At 31.6% G+C, this 7,904-nt stretch overlaps 1 long non-coding RNA gene across 1 annotated transcript; it reads left to right on the top strand.

Annotated features, from left to right (window-relative positions):
• The first annotated feature begins 352 nt into the window (after positions 1-352).
• On the top strand, positions 353-1,224 carry LOC122580236. The gene is made up of 2 exons (XR_006320760.1): positions 353-848; positions 1,006-1,224. It is a non-coding gene; the product is annotated as an uncharacterized LOC122580236 (long non-coding RNA).
• Positions 1,225-7,904: the final 6,680 nt, after the last annotated feature.

The raw sequence follows: 7,904 nt of genomic DNA, 5'->3' as shown, positions 1-7,904 counted from the left end.
GCAAATGAAAAAAAAGATTGAATTTTGGTAAAAACATGTTGGAGAGAAAACATGATTGATTTTGGTAAAAAATATCTGAAAAAAATAAGATATTTCTTTTTTATTTTGTTATTTTTGATGTGAGTGGATGATAACTTTGTTGGGCTGGTGATGATGATGGATGATGATGAGATGGAGGCGGTTGTGGGTAGTCATGTGGTGCCCAACTTGGCTATCGGTAGAAAGTGGCAACCTTTCTTCATCTTTCGCCGACACCGGAAGTGGTGATGAAGTAGGTTTGTGAGTCGCAGTTGATCGGAACGATGGTGGTTTGTGATATGAGTTAGAGTTTGGATCAGTGTATGGTACAACTTCTGTTTTGATAGTTAATTAACACATTGTCGAAAAAGATGATAAAATATTGTTTATCGTTTATTTTATTAAAATTTTGATCTAAAAAGACTTTTAACACTGCATTCTCTAGTTTTTTTTTTAAAGGATAAGAAAAGAAAATAGAGGAAAATTTTTAATTTTTACATTCTTGAGTTTATTTTAGAAAAGAAAAGAAAATGAATGATTGGAAAAGTAGGGGGGTTTTGGCTTCAATATTTTCTCTCCAAAAATGGCCTGATTTGAATGGAAAACAATCATCCAAATGTGAAATTATCAATATATCCCTCTATCAAACACTTTCATTTTTAGGGTTTCATACGATTCTCCAGTTTTTGCAGCAACTGAAAATATACTCCTTTCAATGACCGAACTGGACTTTAGATCAAAAGGCAGTATCAAAGTAAACAATGACCGCAGGACATTAAAAGAACGGAACTGGCGCAGGATATGGAAAGCAACTGGGCACTTTGTCAAATGTAAGTATAATTCTGTTGTTAGTTTATATTAAAATAATAATATGTAGTTCCTATATGCATATATAATAGGTTTATTAGGGCGACCATTGTTTTGGGTGTGAACTATGAATTGATTTTTTTTTCTTTTTTTTTTTTAATTCTATATGCTTATCATCAGGTTGAAGTATCTGTATCAGTACATGGAAGTATTAGAATGAGGACAATATTGTAAAGTTACAAAAAAGTTTTTTTTTATTTTTTCATTCAATCTAACTCAAAAATGTAATTAATATTTTCTTTTCTTTTATTTTTCTTTAACTCGAGAATGCCTCTAAACTATGTAATTTCTTTTCTTCTCTTTCCCTATTCAATCTTATCATTTCCTTTCTTTTATATATAATTTCGAGAATGCATTACAGTATCACGATATTTAGGCACATGTATTTAATTTCATTCTTTTTTTATAGAAGTTGATCCTGATTCAAAAGAGGTGCTAAAACAAAGACATTGAAAAGGAAGAATAAGTATACTATATTTGATTTCATCCTTTTTTTTTATTTTGTAGTACAAATTGATGTGTATGGAATTTAATGAAGTATGGTGATGGCTGATTGTGGTTGATATATTCACATGTATGTCAATAGTTAATAGTTGATAAATTTATACTATACACCAATAGTAATTGTAATATCTATATATCTCTTACTGAGTAAAAGGCTTGTCAAATTGGCATGTGGAAATAAATATATGACAACTTTTTATATATGTTTTATATGCTATAAATATTTATTAAAAACAAATTAAATGAAATATAAAGTTAATTATTATAATAGATCATTTTGAGTTAGCAATTTCAATAATAGCGGTAAAGATATGTTTATATATTACAACGACTATGGTAAAGTTTTTATCAGAAAAAATATTGTAGAGTTTGTACAAAGGTCAAATCTTTATTGTTTGCTTAATATATGCATTATCGCCCAAAACTTCTAAACTTTTTAAATCAATGTTACTAATTACATGTTTTAACACATATTTTTTGCTAACATTCTTCTAGCTAATATTGAATAAATATATTGTTGAATGTAGAAGCCTATTTGGGAAAAATAAAATAAAATAATTGAATATATCTATTGTAATTTTTAAAAGGACCATATGTTATGGTGGGTGTGGGTGGATGCATAGTCCATCAAAAGATGTTGGAAAATGGACAAGTGAAAGGCTACGTTGTTTCCAACGAATTTAAATGTTCCAAAATGAAGCATATAAATTATGATACTACTTTATTTAGCCGATATATATATTTTTGAACATGGTTGCATTTGTAAAAATATCACAAAGGTAAAATATTGGGCAAACTATATGAGGTTGTAAAATATAATATGTGTATAGTTAAAATTAGATTTTAAATAAATAGGGTGGTTGATTTTGTATTATGAGATTGTACAACTTTAAAAGGTGAAAGAAATCAAGAATACAATGTTTAAGTTTTGGCCATTGAAGAGTTAATGGAAACTAAATATTATAAGAAATGTTATTAAATTTTTTTTTTATAAGAAACTGTACATGTTACATTTAAAGTTTGCCTTGAAAAATTTGAATGAACAAGAATACAAAAAGATAAGTTAGATAATAGATGATGACTACACATATAATCAAGAGAGAAATCATGACAAAAGGATGATTATTGGGGTGGTACATGTGTCATATTTTATACCGTATGCCTCAATTAACTAATTATATGGTTGTCATTCAAATAAAAAAACCTAGATTTATGTCTGCGTAATGTGGCGGCGGTGGGGTAATGATAGCGGAGATGGTGGTGGGGGCGGCAGTGAGACGGTGCTGGGAGCGATGATGATGGTGAATATAAAAGTAGTTGATGAAAAAGGTGGTATTGTAGTCACTTTAAGTGTTGGAGGATCTATACTTTAAATTATTTCATTAAGAGTATTATAAGTATATTAGATGTATATGTTTAAATTAGTGAATAAAGGAGAAAGGTACTTTTGATTTTTCAAAGACATAAAGTTTAAAGAAAAAATGATTGGTTTATTTTATTAAATAAAATAGATAATGAAGTTGATATTAAACTCCAACTATTTATGTAAGTGCCAAATATGATGCAAAAGTATATCAAAAAATTGATTGGACTAAATTAAACTAAAACCAATGTCTTGGTCAAGACTCAACATAAACATTTATTTACCCTTAAACACAAAATATATTATTTTATACATACATTGGAGATAATCTAAATCTTAGTTGGAAAAAAAATATTTTAACCATCGTTTTAGTGGGCTGTGCACGACATAGCTGAATATCCGCTAATATATATATACACACACACATATTCATGATGTATCTGACTATTTCTCTCCCTTCCGATTTCCGGCCACCCCCACCACCAGACCACCATTCATTCTACCGCCCTCTTCCAAAAAACAAAGGGCAACCATCCAACTCCCGACACCATTCATTTTGCCGACAATCTCTCTCTCTCTCTCCCTTCGCTTTTACCGATCTGTCAGAAAGACTTCACCAGAAATCTCATTTTCGAGATTTCTCCGGCGATTCTTTGACTCGGAAATCGAGGTTGGTACCAAAACGCTCAGAAGCGACTTCCACACAAACCCTAGCCAAAAGAAACCTTGATCTAACCTTCACCGGTAAAGTCAACATCTCGCCGGAAATACTTTTTCCTTGCAGCGACATCGCTACTCACCCACCACCTATTGCCGCTGCCCACCACCACCATTGGAACCCCTAAATTGAGAAGTAAAATACTTTTTTCATGAAAGAAATCACAATATATGAGCCACCGAAGAAAGTATACGAACCATCTATGTTGAACCTTTTCATTACTTGGCAAATGCTTGAACTATGTTGTCCTTTTCATACTATTTCGCTCTATACATATATATTAGTTTATGTGGATACAAAAAGATACGGATCATATCTAATATAACCCCCCCCCCCTCTGCCTCCTTTTTTTTAATCAGATTCTCCACCATACTAGTTTCTTATTTTTGTATAATCTTCACAATAATTTTCTTCTTTTGTTGTTGTTGCTGATGAAGATGAAGAATACCACTTGGGAATATAAAGATCAGTGGCGAAGCTAGTAGGGGGGGCTAGGGGGTGCTTAGCCCCCGCCAACCAACCAATGATGAAGGAATTTGTGTTGGGTGATTTATTGAAGTTAATATAAAACTTAAAGCTTGCATCTGAATGTTAATGGCGGATGGCTGTGAACGAGAACATGAAAGAGATATTCCTTTATCATTATTATTATATTAAACCCTTATAATTGGTTGGAGTTACAAGTCTTACCCCTATACTTTATGAAACAATTATTTTAGTTATATTACCTTTATGAAATAAACATTTCAAGCTCATAAGTTCATAAATAATGAAAAAATACATGATGTTTTACACTTTATATTTTATCTTATTTTTAAACTGAAATATTTTAAACAAATTATTTAGTTATACTACCTTAAAAAAACACAAACTTGTATATGAAAATGAATGAAAATATAAAGAAAATTGAAGAATATATTGATGAAACAGATTTTACATGCATCACTGCTATTTTAGTTTTTAAAATAGATAACTTTACAAACTTATGTAATTGTCCTAGTATCACTTTCCAAATTTATGTAACGCTCCAAGTCTATACTGTCATTACTTTTAAGAAGAGATAGCTCGAAAAACAATGATTATTTGGTAAGATTTTGAAAGATAGTAAACGAAAGGTCGGAGTTGAAGCCATGGTGACTTGAACTTACCCCCCCCCCCAACTGATATTTCTGGCTTCGCCTCTGATAAAGATCGTGTAATGCGAAAGATTGGCCGCCCCATTATTTTTTTCTTCATTGATATTCATGTAAAAAATGATGGTGGTGAAGGATTAGTTGTGTTTGGATAAAGAAAACGATGTGGAAAGGAAAAAGGACCGGTGTTTCCACTCATATTAGTGGAAAGGAAAAAGCATTGATTGATATATATATAATTCAATCAATTAATTATGTTGCACCAACTCATAAGTTTATTTTATATGATTTTATAAAGAATTTTTTGAAGTTTTTTTAATTTGTATGTTTTGCTTTTGTTTATTCGTTGTCTGGTTGTTTGTAAATTAAATGAATCTGTTGAATTATGGAGAAAAAAACCAGATTTTAGTGGTAGTGGTGGCCGAAAAAGGGAAGAAGAAAAAAGGATGGTAATTTATGTGAAAGGACGAAAATGCCCTCATTTGCAATGCACATGAAGGGTTTAACGGAGTAAAAGTGACGGCTGTTAGTAGCAGGGACTATTGATAAAAAAACCCACAGAGATGAAAATGCAAATTGAGCAAACCACAGGGACGATTTGTGACAATTTCTCAACTAATAAATAAGCCATACAAGAAGCCATAGTTAAGATGCTAAGAATAAGTTATGGTTTCTTACATTTAAATCCTATTCAAACGAAAACGAGAATTAAATAATTAAACCTGTCGATTCAAGCAAATATCAGGAATAATTCTTTCAATATTCATTGATTCAAAGAAAATATCGAAAACCAAACTATTTTAGAGTAACACTCTTGTGTAAAGAGAAAAATGATTTTAGATATATTAAAAACGGATTATTTCTCGATGTTTATAACTATAAAAAATAGACATGCAAAATTCAAACGTGCCTAAAACCATAAGTGGGCCGAAAATGATCACAAAACGAAAGTTAAGGAAAAAAACTCGAAAAACATATAAAAAGGCTCATAAGTCATAGAAAATAGCAATTTTGGGCTTGGGGGCTGACTCAAACTTGTAAAATGTGCTTCTCGTTCCAACGATTGTTTAGGCTGGTCATATGCTGGAAATAGCCGAGCCCTGTAACAAAAGTTATGACCATCTTAGTGAAGTCTTTTTTGAACCCCTATTTTGGCCCTCCAAATATACTAGTGTTTGTTTTTATATACTTAGGCTTACATCAGAGTAGCTAAAATAGCATTTTAAGGTCTTTTGGTCGACAAACTTGCCTTGAGGGAACACTTGATCAAGAAGAAAATAACTTTATCAATATAAACGAAAATGCTAACGAAGTATTAAGAAGACAATTTTTTACAAGTGATTTATAAAAATTGAAGTGATAATATATAATCATTCAAACTCTTTAGCAACCGATGTGATGTTCCACCTTCATTGGAAGAGATGGTTACCTTCTCCTTCAAATGATTTATTCAATTCTTTGCTGCATCCCTTCACCTTCATCCAACATTTCTCTTTTTATTGCTCTCTCGATACTCATCCTTTCAAGCCCATCTTCCAACAAAATGCCGATCTTCCAAACATCACTTTTTGCAATTAACTACACAAGACGAACAAATCATATGAACTCCTATGCATAGGAACAAATCCATATTTTTAAATGACATGTGTTATAGGTCTTCCTTTCTCATTGAGAAAGGAGGAGATCAAGAACACTCTAGTTTGGATTAAGTTACTTGATGTTCCTATGGCAACATACACAGTAGAGGGTTCCATCCTTTTGGCGTCTAAGCCGCGAAACCAGAAAATGCTTGATTCTTACACTAACACAATGTGTTTGGAATTATGGGGAAGGAGCAGTTATTCTCAGACGTTAATCGAGATTTTAGCTAAACAAGATTTCAAATAAAAACTTATTATGGGTATCTCAGATCTCGAAGGTGAAAGATTTTTGAAAGAAACTATAGGGTTGAAAATGAATGAAGATCACCAAGATGTAAAAATTATTGCATTATTGGTTATTATGATGCATAGTGTCCTAAGAATGTTAAGGTGATTTAAGATGCAAGATAGTGATAGAAAATGACCGATTTCAAAAGGTTAAAAAGAAGGCTAAAAAACACTTGTTTACAGACCAATCTCGAAGCCAAAGATTACTAAAGAATGAGGAAGTTCTCCCAAAGTTGCATATAAGAACCGATATGAACTTCTAAATGACTCTAGAGATGACTTAGGCCTATTGCTCCAGAAGGGTCTAGATTATGCAAAAGGACAACCATCAAAGTGTAACGATATAAATAATTTTGATGCTAATGTTGAGGAACATATTGAAATACGAGAGTCAACATCAAATTCTAATGGGTGTTTAATTGTTAACCTAGATGGAGGCTAATTAGCATCAAGTGTTCTAACTTTGTTTATCTTCTACTGCCTATTGTTATCATAGGCTTCTTGTGTTTAAATTATCTTATGATTGTTATTTGTTTAACATATATTGGGCATGTCCTGTATATGAATTAGTGTCATATTGAGTTACACTACTTCATTAATTGCTTTAATTGTTCTTGGGGTTGTTATATGAATCAACGAGAGGTATATTCCTCCTTTCCCAAAAATATTATAAATAACTAGCATGGTACTCGCGCAATGCGGAGGCGTGGGCGAGGGTTTAGTGTTATCGGTGACGGATGGTGATGGCAATCACTTGGTGGTGGTGGCGGTCTCAAGTGGTGTAGGTGGTTGTAAAGATGATAGTAAAAATATTTTAGAAAATTAAAGCTTAGAGTGTAAATTAGTAAGATAATCGTTTAGGGTGTAGTTAGTTCATTAAGGGCAAATTGGGCAAATTGTGTCTGATAACTTTTTCCATAATGGGTATTCATTACGACAATTTCGTATTTTCGCAACTAATTATTGTGTAATAGTTTTCAAAAATGGAAGCTGAGATAATTTTTATAGGATGTGATATATGATCCTAATAAATAACCTAATAATCCTCCTCAAAACATTAACGTTGTGTTCCGAGTTACTCTGTAAAAGAAATGACATGAAAAGATGATAAGTGAATAGAAAAAGAAAGAGGCATGTTTCTTTCTTTGGAATCACCTCAAAAGTGGGATGATAATTTTTACATTAAAATCTACTAGATTTTCCTTTTCATTCTTTTCGCTTCTTTTGCTGAAGAAAACTCAAGAACACAATATATTTAAAAATCTCTTTTAATCATTTTCTTTCCATCTTAAATCAAACTCAAGAACATAGTATAAAACAAGACAAATATAATCCACTAATTCTTTTTCATAATTTCACCCCTTGATTCTATT

This window comes from Erigeron canadensis, chromosome 8 (assembly GCF_010389155.1).
Source record: "Erigeron canadensis isolate Cc75 chromosome 8, C_canadensis_v1, whole genome shotgun sequence".
In the NCBI taxonomy this organism is placed as follows: Eukaryota; Viridiplantae; Streptophyta; class Magnoliopsida; order Asterales; family Asteraceae; genus Erigeron; species Erigeron canadensis.
The sequence above is the reverse complement of the archived record's forward strand: the minus strand, read 5'-3'. Positions and strand labels throughout refer to the sequence as shown.